Here is a 22081-nt window from a genome sequence, read left to right as displayed (position 1 = left end):
GAACTGTTGGAGTCTGAGGCAGATCAAAGCATGCCATCTTCAATTTTATTTCCTTCATGAGAATTTTATTGTATGTGTGATGTGTGTCTTCTATTATGATGAGGAATATGGAAACATGCATTACATGAAAGTATTAATATAAACTATATCAGACTACGGAGGGAAGGGAGAGAAGGAGAAAAATCTAAATCCAAAAATGTCAGAAAAAAATTGTCAAAAATTGTTTCTATGTGTAACTAAAAAAAATAATAAATAATGTGTTGTTTTTTTCTTCAGAAAGAACCAAAAAGTAACAACAAAATTAAGAAGCAAAGGTTTGGAGGAAAAATCTGAGTACGGTTATAGACATACTCATTTTGAGGATTCAATTCAAATATTTAACAGGTAGTTGGTGATTCAAGATTGAAGATTAGAGAGAGATTAGGACTAGATCTGGAAATCATCTGCATCAAGAGATGATCATTATATCCAAAGTTGTGGCTTGAATCAAGATAATATAAAGGGAAAAGACAAGAAGGCCCTACACAGAACATTGTGGGATATGGCATGACCCAGATGAAGATTCAGCAAAGGACACTGAGGAGCAGTTAGATAGGAGAACCAGGAGAGAGTAATGTCACAAAACCATAGAGAGAATAGTGTATCCAGGAGGAGGTTGATTGCTACTGTTGAAAATTGCTGAAGTCGGGAAGGATGAGGATTGAGGAAAAAAAACACGCATCAGATTTGGCAATGAAGAGATCTTGGTAATTTTAGAGAGTATAGTTTCAGTTGAATTATGAGATTAGAAATCAATCATTTTGGGGTAGCTAGTGAATACAGTAGCAGACCTGGAGTCAGGAGTCAGGAAGACCTGGGTTCAAATCTGGCCTCAGACATTCCTAGCTGTGTGACTCTGGGCAAGTCACTTTACCCCAAATGCCTAGTCCTTGCTGCTCTTCTGCCTTGGAACTAATACTTAGTATCAGTTCTAAGACAAAAGGTAAAAGTTTTTTTTTAAAAAAAGAAAAGGAGAAAACAGTCATTTCTTTATCTATTAAGAAAGAATCAATTTAATTTTTTGTGACTTCACTTGGCAGTCATTATGCCTCTTGGTTTCTAAATTACTTTTTAAATTATTTATGATATGCAACCATGAAGTTTGTAGGCACAAACCTTTAGTATATTTCATTTCTTTATCCAGATCCAAATTTTCCAACATATTTTCCTTTATCTTCCCCATGCCCACTTTAGCATTGAAGCCATCAAGAAATGATATCTACGTTTTGTTGATTATACTCAACACAAGCAATGTAAGGCAATGTGACCAAGTAGCTTATAAAAGGATTTTTTTCTTTTTGTTGTTGCCTTTGAACACACTATAAAACCTATTCAACCAACTTCTTCATTTGCCTCTCCAAGAAGAACCTGTAATTCATTTTTACATTTAGCTGTAACTTCTTCTTAATCTTCTAGTTTCATTTATGGTTAGATAACCAAAGCTTACATGATTCCTTTCATCTAGTACTCTGTCATATCAGTGGCTTTGAGCAAGGATCTTTCAAGGAGAGTACTGAGAGCTAACAACATTTAAAGATAGTCTTAAAACGGATTGTTAACCCCCTCTTTCCCAACTCCCTGCCATTTTCGCTGTAGATACAGAAAAAGACTGCACACAACCATTCAACTTTGTTTCACAGTTGCCAAATTTATGGTCAAAGAATCTATCACCAAATGGCCAGGCAACTTTTAATGAGTGTCCCAAACTTAGGTAGAAAAAAAAAGCAGACAATCTGTCTCCAGTAGAGTATTGGAACTCTTTTAGTTTTGTGAGGAAGGAATGTTTCATTCTTTGACACTTCGTAGGTATTTAATAAATACTTCTTGGTTGATGGATGGATGGATCTTCTCTTTATGGGCACAGCCTTCAAGAATCCAGTCATCTCTACCCTGCAGTGAGACATCAGAGTAAATCATTTATGAAATCGTTTATGAAAGATAAATTTGACAATAATTTTAGATTAATTTACTAATTTTTAAACTGATGTCTATTTTATAAGCCATAATAGCATTATATGTATTTGAAAGTGTCATGATATATATATTCACATATACACAGATATGCATTAGAGTCAAAGATGAATATAACAATGCTTGATGCACATATAAATTCAAGTATCCCATGCAATAACTCCATGGCACCTTCCCCTTCCCCCACCGTTCTATAGCCCAATAAATCATCAGTACTAATTTAGTCTAACCCCTTTATTCTATGAATGACATAGAATCGGAGAGGTAGACTGATATGCCCCAGCTCTCACAGGTAGGACCAGTATTCAAACCCCAAACCCCTATCTTCTGACTCCAAGTCTAATATGCTTTCTACTATGCCATGTTCCTTCCCTCTGGAGTATGTCCTGCCCCCTTTAACTAACAAGTAATTATTCAGCACTAGGATATAGAAGGCAGGACAATGAAAAAAAGGAGAAAGTAACGCTTCCTTGTCTTCATGGATCTCTGCTCTTCTTTGGATGCCATTGACCATGTGTAGGGAGAGACAATGCAGTAAGGAGAGAGACTGGACCCTTTCTCTCTGAGGCTGACACATAAACTAGGGGAGAAAAGTCCTTTACCTGCCACAGAATTTGTTCTTTCTTTTTTAGATGAAGGGGATGAATCCAAAAGCTCTCAATCTGGACATTTCAAGAGATCAGGAGAGCCAGCCTCCAGGAAGCAGAGAATCTGCAAGTCTGGGAGTCCAGAAGTCTCAGAGCCACCAGAGGTCCAAGTGTCTGGCAGTCAGAATCCATAACAGGTTTTGTAGCTATCCTCTGTATCAATATCCTGAAAAAAAAGAAGCCACCTTTAAATCCAGCCCAAGAGTAGCTGAGACAAGAACTCATCCATTAATCATGGCAGATTTGGATATGAAGTTGCTGGGTCGGGGAAGGCAAAGAATGAGTCTATTCTTTTCAGAGAACCCAGATGATATAAGAAAGAATATAGCCCCAAAATCTTAAATTTGTACTTTTGTTATTACTATACCCTTGTAGTAAACATCAATTTGTAAAAGCTTTAAAAAAGAAGAGGATATAGCTCTTCTGCTCAAGAAGTTTATAATCTCTCTTTAGAGAAGTGAGACTAAGCTAAATAAATGAGTTCTGTCTGTTACAAGATAGAATAGAATTAAATTCCAGAGTGAATGGAATAGGTTAGAAATGGTACAGAAAGAAAAAAAGAGAGGAAGACTAATTAGGACCACAATAATCAGGGAATACCTAATGAAGGGGTTGAATTTTCCTATAATTAGAGTTTCTGTGATGAGGACTTAAAGACCTTCTAGGTAAGAGAGCCAGCTTATAGACCTATCAGGTTTTTCCCCATGCCACAACTTTGTTTGAGTTGCCCCCCATCACTCCCTCCCCAAGCCTTCCTGGCACCCATTAGAGACAGCTAAGTGGCATAGTAGATAGAGTCTTGGGCTTGGGGTTGGGATAGCCTGAATTCAAATCTTGCCTCAGAGTTTTAATAGCTATGTGACCAGGGAAAAGTCACTTAACATCTGCCTCAGTTTCCTCAACTGTAAAATAGGTCATCTTGAGGATTAAATGAGATATTTATTAAGTGCTTAGTTCAGTGTCTGGCAAATAGCAGGCACTATATAAGTGCTTATAATCAATCAGCAAATATTTTTGAAGCATCTACTCTGTGCTAAGCAATAATAAGTAAATATTTGTGCCAGGCATTGTGCTAAGCACTGAAGATACAAATACAAATGAAAAGAAAAAAGACAGTCCCTACCCTCAAGGAATTATGATCTGATGGTGAAACCAGACACAAAAGGAGACTAAGAGGCAGTGGGGGGAAGGAGCTGGGGATAGTGATTGGAGAAGGTACCAGGAGATAAAGGATCTGTGAGAGAAGTCCATAAAAGTTTCAAAGAAGTAAAGCTGGTGGGAGATGAGAAGACTATGTTGGGCACCCTCTTTAAATGAAAATTTTGGAGCTCTCGGTTCTGCTTTCCAGTCAGATGGTCCAGGGGATATGATGAGATGTGAGTACTGAGGCTGATTCAATCTTGCAGGATAATGAAGGCAAGAAAGAGGGAATAAGTACTTATACATGTCAGGCATTAAGCACTTTTATAAATATTATCTCATTTGATCTATACAATGACACTATGAGATAGGTGCTATTATTATCCCTATTTTTACAGTGAAGGGAACTGAAGCAAACAGAGCTGAAGTGACTTGCTCAGGATCTCCCAGTAAGTGTCTGAGGTCATATTCAAACTCAGATCTTTCTTACTCTAGGGCCAGACTCCATCCACTGTGCCCCTAGTTGCCTCAAATTTCCCAATGATGAGCAGAGTGTCCGAGACACAAATATAAAAGTCAGGCAGTTCCTGCCCTCAAAGAACTTACATTCTGTAATGGAGAATACAAAAGAAAAGAACAGGAATCTTCCTTGAAGGTTGGGTATTCTGAGATATAAAACCAAGAGGGTCAAACATACAAGCATCATCTTTACTGCCTGCTGTATCATCACAAAGTAAATCTGCACATCCTTCACTTGGAAACACATGCTGTTATTTTAACAGGGGACAATTTTTATCTCCCTAAAACAATCCCAAGACTTTAAGTGGCCCAATTGGGCCCCAACCTTATCTCTTCTGGACTTCCTATCAACAAGGAATGCTATTCTCTGGGCAGGTCTCGAAGAGGTAGGGGAGAGGGATCTGAAACAGGGCTAAGTATTTTTTATATCCTGCTCTACTTGTCTTGTGGGGTGAGGAGATCTTAACCCACGCTCTGGATTCCTTCAGGGTATCTCACCTGCTCTCAAGAGCTCCCAAACCAGTATTTCCCGTATATCTGCATTTGCAAGGAAGCCACTGCAATGAAGCTCACGGGCTTTGGACTCTTGATTGTCTGTCACTACAGAATTGGAATTGAAGATCTTCGATCATACGTTCTTTCCTGAGGGAAGGTGACAGGTTGGGAAGTCATCCTGGAAGTAGAAGCAATACTCAGAATCCTGGCTGAGGACAGAAGGTAGAAAAGAAATCCTGAAATTAGGAGAGACCCAAATTTAACTCCCAAACTTCTTCTCCTCCCTAGAGATCTGCCTGGACTTGTGAAGAAGCAGTTTCTCAAATCCAATGTGTAATGTCATCCTCGGAGTTTGAGTAAGAGGAGAACTGGCATATAAAGATATGTCTCTTAAGGCTGAGATCCTGTTTCCCCCAAGCTATAGCCACTCTCTCATTCTCATGACTCTCCCAGCAAAGGACAGTTGATGACACTCTAGGTGCATCTGTCCTCCCAGTCCCTCTTTGCCGTACGCACTATTTAGTTTGAATAAACATGGCTGCACCATGATTTAAGCAAAGCACTAGGAAAACTTTTCAGTTAGAAGGATTTTTCATTTCAGAATCCCACTTCACAGCAAGATTCATCTTTATCCAGAGAATTTCCAAACATATTTAAAATAGTATTTGAGGGGGCAACTAGGTGGCTCAGTGGATTGAGAATTAGTTCCTGGGTTCAAACATCAAATATGATCTCAGATACTTCCTAACTGTTTGATCCTGGGCAAGTCACTTAATCTCCATTGCCTAGCCCTTACTGCTCTTCTGCCTTAGAAGAATTGATTCTAAGATGGAAGGTAAGGATTATTTTTTAAGTAGTATTTGATTTGATCATTCAACAAGCATTTATGAAAGGATACTGAGACAAAAATGAAACAATGCCTATCCTCTAGAAGCTTATATTCTATCATTTTATATGACAGAGGTTGATGGAGATACAGTATTTATTAAATATGAAGTGGCCCTATGTGCTAGGCACCGTGTTAAATATTAATCATACAAATACAAGCAGATGAGACCATCCCTTCCCCCCATGGACTTGTAAATTCTAATAGAGGAAGATGATACATAAAGATGAGCTAGAAAGCTAGAGGTTGAGAAGAGGGAAAGGCTGTTGAAGAGGTAATGAGGGAATTGAAGGGATTTGAGCAGCAGATGGTTAATTGTGGGAAGTGAGTGAACCAGCTAGCTCAGTTCCTTTTCTATTCAATTATGGGTCTAGACCAGTTTCTGTCTTGTGAGAAAATTGTATTCACAACTTTGGGAATCCGAAGAAGATCTTATTGCACAGTTCAAATTTAGCCCTGTGCAGCTGGGAAGCTGGATCACCTTTAACTGGGGTTATTTCTTTGTTTTGTTTTTTACTTTCTATTTTAGAATCAATATGAAATATCAGTTCCAAGGCAGAAGAGTGATAAGGGCTAGGCAATTAGGGTTAAGTGACTTGCCCAGGGTCACACAACTAGGATAGTGCCTGGCTCTCAATCCACTGAACCATCTAGCTGCCCCTTACTTGAGATTTAAAGACCTAGGTTATGTGGACCAGAAACCAAATCAGATCCAAAGACTGACACAAAGAGTTTCCTCACAATTATACATCTCAAGAAATCCATATGTTTTATCTGAAAATGACCTTAAGCTGATCAATAAGTAATTATTTCCACGATCTTTTAATTGTTTGCAGACATTGGGGAGAATCCGGACTGCTGTTTTTCTGAATTCAGGACTTTTCTCCTGTTCACTCTCCTCCACTCAGTTTTGAAAGTCCCTGATTTATTCTCTAATTAGAAATCAGATTACCTAACCCAGTGGAACTGAGCATCAGCTATGGGAGGGGGGAGGAAGAAGGGAGGAAAGAACATGAATCATGTAACCATGGAAACATTTTCTTAATTAATCAATAAAAAATATTTTAAAAGAAATCAGATTACCTAATGTATCCTGGTTAATTGTTTTCTTTTAATTAGTTGGTCTTATTTGTCTCATGGCTTTTAATGTGTAGAAGTCTGTCTCCTCCTGTATCTTCCATCCTGTATTCAGGATCCAAAAGTGTCAAAGCTGAGGGGGCCTGGTTGCAGTTTGTTGAACAACTGGCATGCATTGCTTAATAAATCAAAATGCTTGGGAGCTCAAAGTCCAGAGAGTGAATTCATTTGGGAGTGAAGTGGACATGACTGGGTCCTCATGAAATAACAAAATTATGTTCAGAAAGTTGGGATCCTAGGTACAGTTCTGGGCACCATACAGCAGAGAAAATCATGGCAAAGCTGCAGAATCATAGACATAAAAGATCAAAAGCTGGGCAGTTTCTCAACACCATCCAGTCAGGAGAGAATAGAATTATAGATTTAGAGCTGGAAGAACCTTTGGAGGTCATCTGATCCAACTCTCTCATTTTACCCATGAGGAAACACTGTCATCTTAACTGGCATACTCTTTCCAAAGTTACTGATGAGCTCTCCATCGCCAAATTTAATGACCTTTTCCCAGTTTTTATTTTTCTTGGCCTCTCTGAAACACTTCACAATATAGACTCCTTTCTCCTCCTGGAATCTCTCTTCTCTGGGGTTTTGTGGCTGTTCTTTCTTTGTTCTCCTCCTTCTATCTGTCGGTGGTTGTCGAGTCATTTTTCAGACATGTCTGTCTCTTTAGGACCCCATTTGGGATTTCTTGGCAGAGATACAGGAGTGGTTTGCCAGTTCCTTCTCCAGTTCATCTTAAAGATGGGGAAACCAAGACAAGTAGGTAGTATTAAGTGACTTGCCCAGGGTCACACAACTAGTGAGTATCTGAGACCAGATTTAAACTCAGGAAGATGAGTTTTCCTGACTCCAGGCTATCCACTCTATCCTCTCTATCTGCTGACCTCTCTTCAAGTCTCTTTGAATCTCCATCTTTGTCTGCTCAATCCTGTGGATACTCCCCTAAATTTCTATTGTAAGTCCCCTTTTTCCTTACATTGTCTTATTTAGTAAACTCATCAGTTCCCAGGGGTTCAATTGTCATCTCTATGCAGATGATTCCCAGATGAACATATTCAGCCCTAGTCTCTGTCTCTGTCTCTGTCTCTGTCTCTCTGTCTCTCTATCTCTGTCTCTGTCTGTCTGTCTGTCTCTCTCTCTCTCTGACTCTCTCTCTCTCTCTCTCTCTCTCTCTCTCTCTCTCTCTCTCTCTCTCTCTCTCTCTCTTTCTCCCCTGAACTTCTGTTCATCACTAATTGCCTTTTGGACATTTCTTTCTTTTTTTATTCAAAGATATTTTATTTTCCCAATTATAAGATCCAAGCCTATTGTATATTTCAAAGTGGATGCTCCATTGGTACTTCAAAGTCAACATATCCAAAACAAAACTCATTATTCCCACCCCCTTGAAACCACCTATCTTCTGATATTACCTATTACTATTAAGGACACCGCTAACTTCCCAAGCACTGAAAAACAACGTCACTGTCATCCTTTATTCCCCACTCTATCTCATCCCAATATAACATAGCCAATCTTTTGTCAAGGTTTATTCTACTTTCACAATATCTTTTGTATACATCCCCTTCCCTCTCCTCACACAGTCACCCTCCTAGTTCATCATCCCTCCCTAGACTGCTATAATGGCTTTCTCATTGGTCTTGCTTCCTTAACTCTCTTCTCATTCCAATCTACCCTCCACTCTGCTTCTAAAGTGATTTTCTGCAAGCAAAAGCCTGGCCATGCCACTTGCCCCCAACTGAAAAAAATTCCAGTGACTCCCTAATATTTTTTTAAACCCTTACCTTCCATCTTAGACTCAATAATGTGTATTGGTTCCAAGGCAGAAGAGTGGTAAGAGCTAGACAAGGGGGAGTAAGTGACTTGCCCAGGGTCACACACCTAAGAAGTGTCTGAGGCCAATTTGGAACCTAAGATCTCCCATATCTAGGTCTGGCTCTTTATCCACTGAGCCACCCAGCTGCCTCTGACTCTCTAATATGTTTAGAATCTAATAGAATTCCTTTGTTTAGCATTTAAAGTGCTTCACAAAATATCTTCCCAATTTTTTAATGCATCCCCTCCATGTATTCTATGATCTTCATATTTGCTGTTCCTCACATTATATTCCATCTCTCATCTCAGTGTCTTTATAGAACTCTTACCCATGCCTTGAATGCTTTTCCTCCTAACTTCTCACTCAGAATCCAGAGCTTCCTTTAAGACTCAGAGGCTCACATGCCACCTTTGGGCTGAAGCCTTTTCCAGCTGCTGATCTAGCTTCTCCCACCTTCCCTAACTAGATTACCTAGTATTTGTTTTGCATGTGTTTTGCTTTTCCTATAACTCTGCATATGATCTCCTCTCATGGAATGTAGCTTCCAGAAGTTGCTGAAAGGATCTGTAATCACAAAGGCATTTGCCCTAACCTAGACAGGGAAGACTAAAGAGATAAAAACCAGAAGTCCAAGGTTACTGCTTCTTACTTTTATCTTTCTATTCTAGCACTTAGTACTGCCTGGGCACAATAGGTGTTTAAATAAATGCCTCTTGATTAACTGGAAACCATCCTTCTATGACTTTTTACCTCTTCAAGGTTCTCCAGAAGGTCTAGAAGGATCATGGATTAAGGCACAGGTTTTATTCCCAAAATATTTCCCACTCACGGATTGCCATCTTCTGACAACATTACATCCAGGGAAACATTAAGGAATTTCTCTTAGAATAGGGACTTTCTCCTGTCCACTTAGGAAGTTTCATACCATTCTGACAGGGATGATCCTGTGTTCCAAGGCTGGAGAAGATATACAAGGTATCTGAAGGAGGAGAAGATAAAAAAAAAAAAAACAAGGAAAAAACATTTGACCTAATTTATATTTTTGTGAGAGAATGAGAGAACGTTAATAACTATTAACTTAAATGCCCACTCTTCCATCTATATACGATCTTTATTGCTGTTAAATCATTTCAGGTATGTCCAACTCTTCGTGACCCCATTTTTGGAGGGTTTCTTAACAAAGATACTGGAGTAGTTTGCCATTTCCTTCTCCTGCTTATTTTATAGATGTGGAACTGAGGCAAACTAAGTTAAGTGACTTGTCCAGGGTCACACAACCAGTAAGTGTCAAAGGCTAAATATGAACTCAGGTCTTCCTAACTCCAGAGTCAGAACTCTGTATACTTTGCCACCCTTCTGCCCCAAAATCTTTATACAAATCATTTGTGTACCAACCTAGGGTATACTTAATAAGTTGTTTTTTTTTTTAAATAAACCCTTACCTTCTGTCTCAGAATCATTTTCAAGGCAGACGAGCTATAAGAGCTAAGCAATTAGGGTCAAGTGACTTGCTGCGAGTCACACAGATAAGACATATCTGAGGCCAGATTTTAATTCAGATAAAGTTATTAAAGAACAATCAGCTATATTCAACAATGAACTACATCCTTACCATTTCACAATTAACTGAAAGAAGTAAAAAAATTATCCCAATGTGCTCATTATTTCTTATCAAAAATAAGTTAATTTGGTAAAGCATAAAGGCACCTCATAGATTCTTTTACAAGAAATTACCTTAAATCTATCTATCAAAGTCATTCAAGATTGCTTGAAAGAAATGACAGAAGTTGTTGTTGTTGTTTTTCAATTGTTCAATCATATCCAACTCTTTGTGAGCCATGAACCATACTGTCCATGGAGGGTTTTTTTTTTTTGGAGTGACTAACCATTTCTTTCTCTAGAAGATTAAGGCAAACAGAGGTTAAGTGACTTGCCCAGGGTCATAGGCCTAATAAGTATCTGAAATGGCAACAACAGAAATAGCCTAAGCTCTGCGGATGGAGATGTATTCTTTGTATTCTCTCCAAAATTACTTGATACTGGGATGGAGGAATGTGAGAGAAGAGTCTAAGCAGAAAAAGGATTTCCGTTGAAATCTAATGTTTTCCAGATGTTCTTTCTTATAGATATGTGGTGATTGCCTCAACCCCTAGAACATTGCAGAACATCATGGACAAGATCTGTAATCCAAAGACATTTGCTCTGACCATTCACACAGGCAAGATTAAGTGGATAAAAAATGCCTGGTGCCTAGGTTAAAACATGCATTTGGTTAGGCAAGCAATAAAGCTTGTCCAACAATTTCTATATCTGAGATAGAAAACAAATCTGACCTCGAGTGGAAAAGAATGAGGAGGAGGATATAATAGACCGTTTTTGAGAAACTGCAAACTAACTAACTTTCAATTTTCCCATGAAAGCAAAGGCCCATCTTTTTAATACCAACACTCTCCAGTGTTGCTGTATGTCAGTTAAGACAGAATGTAGAAATCTTTGAAGAATTAATAATGAATATCATAGTGAGAGCAATGGAGAGGCATACAGTATATGGAAGAAGGCTATGACAAGCAATCAATGAGGAACTCAGAAGAAAAACAAGAGTAAAGGAGGTCATCAAAAAATGAAATGAGAAGGTCTTCGATGGAAGGGAGCATCTGGTGATGGACCTCCTCTGGTTCACAGAGGATTGTTGGAATGCTGAGACCCCGATGAGACTGCCTTAAATATCTTCTTTGAATTCCACGTGACCTCGGGAACCTAAAAAGCGCAGACCAACCCTGGACATGAGGATAAAGCTGAGAGGGTGCATGGCACAGTGACGCAGGTGAAAACTGCTCCATAGCTCCATAGGCAGAGAGCCTGTCTGCCTCACTCAGAGTTCTGACTGAGAAAGAAATAATAATAATGGCAAGCCAGTCACAACAACCCCAAAAGAGAAAAATCAAGAAGAAATCTTTAACATTCGACAACTTTTACCCAGAAAAAATCCAGACAACAGAGCAAACAGCAGAAGAGAACAAACAAGTAATCACATCCAAACCTTCCCAAAAAAAATGAAAATTGGTGACAAGCTCTTGAAGAGTTCATGAGATCTGAGATCATGAGAAAGATGGAAGAGATTTGGCGAGAGAAGTGGGAAATAGCTCAAAAGGAAATTAACAGGTTAAAAGACAGAAACTCCCAATTGGGGAAAGATGCCTGATAAGCAAATTGGAGACCAAAATAAAACAGCGGGAAAACAGGATAGAACAAACTGAAAAGGAAAATCAAAAGGTTATAGCAGAAAACCAGTCTCTAAAGACAAGAATTGGGCAAGTAGAAGCCAATGATCTCTCAAGACAGCAAGAACAAATAAAACAAAGTCAAAAGACTGATAAAATAGAAGGAAACATAAAATATCTCACTGAGAAATTGACAAATCAAGAAAACAGGTCTAGAAGTGACATTTTGAGAATCATTGGTCTTCCTGAAAAAGCAGAAATTAATAGAAATTTGGACTCCATACTAAAAGAAATTATTCAGCAAAACTGCCCTGAAGTTCTACAACAAGAGGGCAATAGAGACATTGAAAGGATCCATAGATCACCCTCTACACTAAACCCTGAAAAGACAACCCCCAGGAATATAATAGTCAACTTCAAGAGCTTCCAAGTAAAAGAAAAAATATTACAAGAAGCCATAAAGAGACAATTCAAATATCAAGGAGCCCCAATCAGGATCACACAGGATCTGGCAGCCTCCACACTAAAAGACCACAAGGTTTGGAACATGATATTCAGAAAGGCAAGAGAACTGGGTCTACAACCAAGGATCACCTACCCTTCAAAACTGACTATATACTTCCATGGGAAAGTATGGGCATTCAACAAGATAGAAGATTTTCAAGTATTTGTACAGAAAAGACCAGGACTAAATGGAAAGTTCGATATCCAACCACAAAAAAAGAAGAAAAACATGAAAAGGTAAATAAGAAAGAGAGGGGAAAGAAAGAAAACTCTTATTTTTAAATTTGCCTCTTTAAGGGCTTTAATAAGATCAAATTAATTGTATTCCTATATGGAGAAATGTTATGTGAAAATTTTCAAAAACTGTATTCACTATTATAGTAATTAGAAGAATTATTCACAGGGAGAGGTTGGAGCACTAAATGATCTAAGATGAGAGGGGGGGGTAAGGAGGGAAGAGATGGGTGAATAGTAGATGGCACCAAGAGAAACTTGAATGAATAAGAAAAATAGGATATTCTATACCACACAAAGAGAACATGGGGAAGGGAGGGGATGAATACTATTATAAGAAGGAGAGGAAGAGAACATTAAGAGGTAATATTTAAACTTTACTCTCAGTGGCATTAACCCTGAGGGGGAAGAGTAGCTATATCCATTGAAATATAGAATTCTATCTAACCCTACTGAGAAAGTCAGAAGGGATTAACCAAGGGGAGCAGGGGAGTGGGGAGATCAAAAAAAGGGAGGGGAGAAGGGGAGGGAATTCATTAGGCCTTAAAAATAAAAAGAGGGGAATAATAAGGGAGGGGGTGGAAAGGGAAGTAAATTAAGGGAGGAGTCAAAGGGGACTGGTCTAAAACAAACCACTAGTTTAAAAGGAAATAGCGTAAAAAGAAAGGGTAGAACTAGGAGAGGATACCAAAATGTTGGGGAATACACAACTGATAATTATAATTCTGAATGTGAATGGGATGAACTCGCCCATAAAATGGAAGCAAATAACAGAGTGCATTAGAAACCAAAATCCTACCATATGTTGTCTACAAGAAACAGATATTAGGTGGGTAGACATACACAGGTTTAAAGTCAAGGGCTGGAGCAAAATCTTTTGGGCTTCAAATGAGAAAAAGAAGGTAGGAGTGGTGATCATGATTTCTGACAAAACCAAAGTAAAAATAGATCTGATTAAAAGAGACAGGGAAGGAAATTACATCCTGATAAAAGGCATTATTGACAATAAGGAAATAATAGTATTCAACATGTATGCACCAAATGGTATAGCATCCAAATTCCTAAAGGAGAAACTGGCAGAGCTCAAGAAGGAAATAGATAGTAAAACCATACTAGTGGGAGATCTAAATATTCCTCTTTCAGATGTCGATAAATCAAACCAAAAAATAAATAAGAAAGAGATAGGAGAGGTGAATGAAATCCTAGAAAAAATAGATTTAATAGATATGTAGAGAAAAATAAATAGGGACAAAAAGGAATACACCTTCTTTTCAGCTGCACAGGGTACATTCACAAAGATTGACCATGTAATAGGACATAGAAACATTGCAAACAAATGCAAAAGAACAGAAATAAATGTAACCTTCTCAGATCATAATGCAATAAAAATAATAATTAGCAAGGGCACATGGACGGGCAAATCAAAAACTAATTGGAAAGTAAATAATATGATTCTCCAAAACCAGTTAGTTAAAGAACAAATTATAGAAACAATCAATAATTTCATTGAAGAGAATGACAATGATGAGACATCCTACTAAATTCTGTGGGATGCAGCTAAGGCAGTACTCAGGGGGAAATTTATATCCTTTAGTGCATGTATTAATAAATTATAGAGGACAAAGATCAATGAACTGGGCATGCAAATTAAAAAACTAAAAAAGGGAACAAATTAAAAATCCCCAGCTAAAGACCAAATTAGAGATTATAAAAATTAAAGGAGAAATCAATAAAATTGAAAGTAAAAGAACTATTGAATTAATAAATAAGACTAGAAGCTGGTACTTTGGAAAAACAAACAAAATTGACAAAGTACTGGTCAATCTAATTTAAAAAAGGAAAGAAGAAAACCAAATCATCAATATCAAAGATGAAAAGGAAGACCTCAGCTCTAATGAAGAGGAAATTAAGGCAATCATTAAAAACTATTTTGCCCAATTATATGGCAATAAATATAGCAATCTAGGTGAGATGAATGAATATTTACAAAAATATAAATTGCTTAGATTAACAATAGAAGAAATAGAATACTTAAATAATCCCATATCAGAAAAAGAAATTGAACAAGCCATCAAAGAACTTCCTAAGAAAAAATCCCCAGGACCAGGTGGATTCACAAGTGAATTCTACCAAACCTTCACAGAACAACTAATTCCAATACTATACAAATTATTTGACATAATAAGCAAAGAAGGAGTTATACCAAACTCCTTTTATGATGCAAATATGGTACTGATCCCAAAGCCAAGTAGATCAAAAACAGAGAAAGAAAACTACAGACCAATCTCCTTAATGAACATAGATGCAAAAATCTTAAACAGAATACTAGTAAAGAGACTCCAGCAAGTGATCACGAGGGTTATTCATTATGACCAGGTGGGATTTATACCAGGAATGCAAGGATGGTTCAACATCAGGAAAACCATTCACATAATTGACCATATCAACAAGCAAACCAACAAAAACCACATGATTATCTCAATAGATGTTGAAAAAGCCTTTGACAAAATACAACATCCATTCCTATTGAAAACACTAGAAAATATAGGAATAGAAGGACCTTTCCTAAAAATAATAAACAGTATATATCTAAAACCATCAACAAGCATCATATGCAATGGAGATAAATTAAAAGCCTTCCCAATAAGATCAGGCGTGAAACAAGGATGCCCACTATCACCTCTATTATTTAATATTCTACTAGAAACACTAGCAGTAGCAATTAGAGAAGAAAAAGAAATTGATGGTATTAAAATAGGCAATGAGGAGACTAAGCTATCTCTCTTTGCAGATGATAAGATGATATGATGGTCTACTTAAAAAATCCTAGAGAATCAACTAAAAAGCTAATAGAAATAATCAACAACTTTAGCAAAGTTGCAGGATACAAAATAAATGCATATAAATCATCAGCATTTCTATATGTTTCCAACACATCACAGCAGCAAGAGGTAGAAAGAGAAACACCATTTAAAAATCACCCTAGACAATATAAAGTACTTAGGAATCTATCTACCAAAACAAACACAGGAATTATACGAACACAACTACAAAACACTTTCCAAACAATTAAAACTAGATCTAAACAATTGGAAAAACTTTGATTGCTCATGGGTAGGATGAGCTAACATAATAAAAATGACCATTCTACCCAAATTAATTGACCTATTTAGTGCCATACTTATCAAGCTACCAAAAAACTTTTTTACTGAATTAGAAAAAACTATAACAAAGTTCATTTGGAAGAACAAAAGATCAAGAATATCAAGAGAAATAATGAAGGAAAAAATGTGAAGGAAGGTGGCCTAGCAGTACTTATTATTACATTAAACTATACTATAAAGCAGCAGTCATTAAAACAATATGGTAGGAGTAGCTGGGTAGCTCAGTGGATCGAGAGCCAGGCCTAGAGACGGGAGGTCCTAGGTTCAAATCTGGCCTCAGACACTTCCCAGCTGTGTGACTCTGGGCAAGTCACTTGACCCCCATTGCCTACCCTTACTACTCTTCCACCTAGAAGCCAATACACAGAAGCTAAGGGTTCAAAAATGTAAAAAAAAAATATGGTACTGGCTAAGAGACAGAAGGGAGGATCAGTGGAATAGACTTGAGGTAAGTGACATCAGCAAGACAGTGTATGATAAACCCAAACAGCCCAACTTTTGGGACGAAAATCCACTATTTGACAAAACTGTTGGGAAAATTGGAAAACAATATGGGAGAGATTAGGTTTAGATCAACATCTCACACCCTACACCAAGATAAATTCAGAATGGGTGAATGACTTGAATATAATGAAGGAAACTATAAGTAAATTAAGTGAACACAGAATAGTATACTTGTCAGATCTATGGGAAAGGGAAAATTTTAAAACCAAGCAAGAGTTAGAAAAAATTACAAAATGTAAAATAAATAATTTTGATTATATTAAATTAAAAAGGTTTTGTACAAACAAAAACAATGCAACCAAAATCAGAAGGGAAACAATAAACTGGGAAAAAATCTTTATAACAAAAAACTCTGACAGAGGTCTAATTACTCAAATATACAAGGAGCTAAATCAATTGTATAAAAAATCCAGCCATTCCCCAATTGATAAATGGGCAAGGGACATGAATAGTCAATTTTCAGATAAAGAAATCAAAACTATCAATAAGCACATGATAAAGTGTTCTAAATCTCTAATAATTAGAGAAATGCAAATCAAAACAACTCTGAGGTACCACTTCACACCTAGCAGACTGGCTAAAATGATAACAGGAGATAGTAATGAATGTTAGAGGGGATGTGGCAAAATTAGGACTTTAATGCATTGCTGATGGAGTTGTGAACTGATCTAGATGGTTCTGGATGGCAATTTGAAACTATGCCCAAAGAGTGATAAAAGACTGCCTGCCCTTTGATCCAGCCATAGCACTGCTGGGTTTATACCCCAAAGAGATCACAAGGAAAAAGACATGTACAAAAATATTTATAGCTGCGCTCTTTGTGGTGGCAAAAAACTGGAAAATGAGGATATGCCCTTCAATTGGAGAATGGCTGAACAAATTGTGGTATATGCTGGTAATGAAATACTATTGTGCTCAAAGGCATAATAAACTGGAGGAATTCCATGTGAACTGGAAAGACCTTCAGGAATTGATACAGAGTGAAAGGAGCAGAACCAGGAGAACATTGTACACAGAGACTGATACACTGTGGTAAAATCGAATGTAATGGACTTCTGCATTAGCAGCAATGCAATGACCCAGGACAATTCTGAGGGATTTATGGAAAAGAATGCTGCCCACATTCAGAGGAAGAACTTCAGGAGTGGAAATGCAGAAGAAAAACAACTGCTTGAACACATGGGTTGATGTGGATGTGGTTGAGGATGTAGACACTAAATGACCACTCCAATGCAAGTATCAATAATATGTAAATAAGTCTTAATTGATCACACATGTTAAAACCAGTGGAAATGTGCATTGGCTATGGGGGCAAAAGGGGGGTGAAGGGGAAAGTAAAAACAAGAATCATGTAACCATGGAAAATGTTTCTAAAAAGATAAAATATTCAAATCTAAAAAAAATGATATGAGAAGAAGAAAAGATAGGCTGATCATGTGACTCAATGTAAGCAAAGCCTTGCACAATGCTGACACATAGTAGTTGCTCAATAAATGCTTGCTGAATAAATGAATGATGAAATAGTCCCTAACAAGTGAGGAAGGAGGGAGGGAACATCTTAAGGTGTTTATCCAAAATTCCATCACTGTTGTCAAAGGAAAGCCCCCCTCCTCCATTTTACTCCCACCCCTTCCAGACTGATCTCTAACCTGATTTCAAGTGTGGTTTATTTCTTGTGGGCACATTCATAATGTGATTTATCCCAGGCAGAATTCCACTGGGGATGGTCTAGCCCACTCCTAATGTTGTCCAAAACTATGGGTTGGTACATTCACTTATTCAATGAACATTTATTGAGTGCCTCTCATGTGCAGTAACCATATATCCTGAATTTTCTGAAGTGGTCTCAATTTTAAGAAAATAAAACGTAGTTCATATAATTTTGCAAATGCTACTTCCTTTGTCAAACCAAGTTTTCTGATTTGGCTTTTGAAAACTCTTTAGACTTTAGGGAGCCTGAAGAAAGAGTAGAAAGGATTAACTAGATCCAAAGCTGCCCTAACTGGTCTCATAACTACTCTGATTTTCCCAGGCACCCAGGAGACAATTTGAGGGTAAGGCAACCTCCTGGAGGGGGAGGTTCTGGGGCCAGTGAATCAGTCATTAGTCTCACTTTATGTCTTCTTAAACTCCAGTACTTGGGCATGACAATCTGAGCTTATTTCCATAGCTTAATATGTATTTATATGTTCCATTGCAACCATTATTTCTCAAGACAATGGGAGCTTTCAAATGAATGGCATGAGTTTCACACCCAGAAAAGGAGGCCAGTCAAATTCCCAGGATGCCAAGACAAAGAGTAAGGCAATATACCCAATGGAGGCATACCATTGCTGCTCCCTCCTTCCCCAATCTTCAATAAAAACAGGTGCAACAGGTGGACATGATTGGGGATGTAGACTCGAAACTACCACACCACTGCAACTATCAACAATTTGGAAATAGGTCTTGATCAATGACACATGTTAAAACCAGTGGAAATGTGCATCGGCCATGGGTGGGGGGAGAGGGGGGGTGAAGGGGAAAGTAGGAGCATGAATCATGTAATCATGTTAAAAATGAATATTAATAAACGATTAAAAAATAAAAAACAAACCCCCCCCCAAAAAAAACAGGTGCAACAAATGTAGCAATGGATTGGAATGCTACGAGGTAGACCTAAATACATTTAATGTAATTAAAGGCATCCAAGAGACTAAATATCAGTTTCATTATGACAGTTATAAGATTTTCTTTCATCTGAGAGTCATCAAGTCAACGCTAAAAGGACATTAGAGGGGTTCAGGGTTCAGGGAAGTGACTTTCTCCAAGGTCAAAAAGACAATAAATGTGTCCTCTAGCTCCAAATTCAGTTTTTTCCTCACTGCACCAAAATGTCTCATTATAATGCAATGGAAAGATAGCCATAGAGAGAGTCTAGGGACCTGAGTTCAGGTCCTGGCTGCATCCCTTGCTAACAACTGGACAAATCACTTAATTTCCTCTGCTGCCCTAATTGCCTCATCTATAAAAATGAAGTGAATTGATTGGGCATTCCATCTCCTTCATCCTTGCCTGAAATGCTAATCTTCTTCACCTTTACCTCTGAACCCTCAGCTCTTTTCAAGCATTAGCTTAAGTGCTATCAATCACACAAAGTCTTTCCAGATCTCCTTCCTCCTCACTCCAAGTGCTACAGTCCTCTTCTCCCCCCATCCTCCATCTGTCATTGCTTTGTATTTACTTTATATTAACTATACACACATTAGTATTTTTCCTTTTTGTACTTATACTGAATATGTAAGCTATGCAGTTTTTGTCTTTGTATCCCCAGTATCTAGCAGTGCCTAGCACATAGTAGGCTGTTTTAAAGTAGGCATAGTGCCTATTTTAGTAAAGCACCTGAGTGCCCTAGCATTTGATACTTCTTGAATGGAATCGAATTATTCTTTCCAGTTGGGAACATCTATGCTTTTGATATAGATGTTTGGGTCATTCCTGATAACCAGAACTATTCTTAATGGAGTTGGGGTTTAATGAATCAATCTCTGGAAAGATACGGCTATGACACTTTTACCGTTGGCTGGTCTGACTCTTTAAAAGGACAGCCCCATAAAGCTGAGCTGAGTTGAGCTTGGACAAACAACAGTGCAGTCTATTGTTCCCCACAGGGAAGGACAATACTAAGGTCTACTCTGCCATCCTAACAGGGACATTGTTGCTGGAGAAAAGGGCATTGTGGTCAAATGGAGAAAAGGAGCCGGCACTTCAATGGGGCGAATTGTGTCTGGAGTCATAGAATCCTAGAATGCCCGAGCTAGAAAGGAATTTAGAGATAATTTAAACTGCACCCCCTCCTCATTTTACAGTTGCAGAAAATGAGATCTATAAAGAAGAAATGACTTATCAAAGATCACACAAAAAATGAGAGACTAAGCCATGTCTCCAGACTCCTGATCCAATATTCTTTTGACCACACCAGGTATGGAAGTCATTTAAACCTAAACTCCGAAACCCAAGATCCAAGCAAGGCTGGAATCAAAGACCATAAGGCAGTGTGGTATAGCAGATAAAACACTTTGGTCTGGGATTCCTAGACTGAATCTTGAAATCTTAGGTCCAAACACTGTCTCTATACTTACTAGCTAGGTGCCCCAGGGCAAGTCACTAAAAAAAAAAAAAAAAAAAAAAAAAAAAAAAAGGCTTTGAACCTTTTCCTCCTCCTTAAAGTAGAGAGAGCAAAGAGTTCTTGAAAGGATCGGTGAGATAAAATATATAAAAATCTGAGTAAAATGCCAAACACTTTAGATATCCTCAAGCAAAATTCAACACTTTCTAGGTACCTCATCCTGCTTTCCAAGAGCTGACCAGAAGTTTTCTTCACCCTAACCTGTTCCCACAAATGGTGGCTCCGATAAAAAAAAAATTCAGAAATGGTCTAAAGTCTCTAATAATGCTCTCTAATAATTAGAGAAATGCAAAATCAAAACAGCTCTGAGGTATCACCTCACACATAGCAGATTGGCTAAAATAATAGCAGGGGAGAGTAATGAATGTTGGAGGAGATGTGGCAAAATTGGGACATTAATGCACTGCTGGTGGAGTTGTGAATTGATACAACCATTCTGGATGGCAATTTGGAACTATGCCCAAAGAGTGATAAAAGACTGCCTGCCCTTTGATCCAGTTATACCATTGCTGGATTTATACCCCAAAGAGATCATAAGGAAAAAAACATGTACAAAAATATTTATAGCTGCTCTCTTTGTGGTGGCAAAAAACTGGAAAACGAGAGTATGCTCTTCAATTGGGGAATAGCTGGACAAATTGTGGTATATGCTGGTGATGGAATACTATTGTGCTCAAAGGCATAATAAACTGGAGGAATTCCATGTGAACTGGAAAGACCTCCAGGAATTGATGCAGAGTGAAAGGAGCAGAACCAGGAGAACATTGTACACAGAGTCTGATACACTGTAGTAAAATCGAATGTAAAGGACTTCTGTAAGAGCAGCAATGCAATGACCCAGGACAATTCTGAGGGATTTATGGAAAAGAATGCTGCCCACATTCAGAGGAAGAACTACAGGAATGGACACACAAAAGAAAAACAACTGCTTGAACACATAAGCTCATGTGGACATGGTTTGGGATGTAGACTCTTCCAATAATATGGAAATAGGTCTTGATCAATAACATATGAAGAAACTAGTAGAAATGCACTTAGGCTATGGGGAGATTGGTGGGGAGAGAGCAAGAAGATGAATCATGTAACCATGGAAAAAATGTTTCTAAAAAATTAAAAAATTAAATTAAAAACAAATAAACAAATAAATAAAGTGGAAAAGACCATGTAGATCAGGTAATACAATCTCTTCTTTAAAAAAAATAAACAAAAAACATACATACCTTCCATTTCAGAATCAGTACTATGTATTGGTTCCAAGGCAGAAGAGTGGTAAGGGCAATGAGGCAAAGAGAGTTGCCCAGGGTCATAGAGTTAGGAAATGCCTGCAGTCTGTTTTGAACTCAGGACCTCCCTCTCTGGTTCTGACTCTTAACCTGATCCCTTCTTTACTTTAAGAAAACACATCCAGATAAGTGAAATGGCTTTACCCAATTAGCTGTTGTCAGAGCTGGGACTAGGCCCAGGTATCATCCTCTTTTGCACCATCACCATTTAACAAGCTTATCTTTTCCTTGAAACAATTCAAGAACAGGAAGATCTTTCCAGTTTCTCTGGCTTTTAGACTCAGAAGTTTTCTTTTATTTCATTAACTGGACTGCTGCCCAAAGCCTAAATTGGCAGATTGTACGATGTCATCCCA

The 22081-nt window shown here is 37.9% G+C and overlaps 1 protein-coding gene across 1 annotated transcript in view; it reads left to right on the top strand.

Annotated features, from left to right (window-relative positions):
* NIPAL4 (NIPA like domain containing 4) overlaps nucleotides 1–22081 on the top strand; it is a 47082-nt gene that overhangs the window by 5794 nt on the left and 19207 nt on the right. The gene's annotated exons all lie outside the window — the stretch shown is intronic.

The sequence above is a fragment of the Gracilinanus agilis genome, chromosome 2, assembly GCF_016433145.1.
Source record: "Gracilinanus agilis isolate LMUSP501 chromosome 2, AgileGrace, whole genome shotgun sequence".
In the NCBI taxonomy this organism is placed as follows: Eukaryota; Metazoa; Chordata; class Mammalia; order Didelphimorphia; family Didelphidae; genus Gracilinanus; species Gracilinanus agilis.
This window is presented reverse-complemented; position numbering and strand designations above follow the sequence as displayed.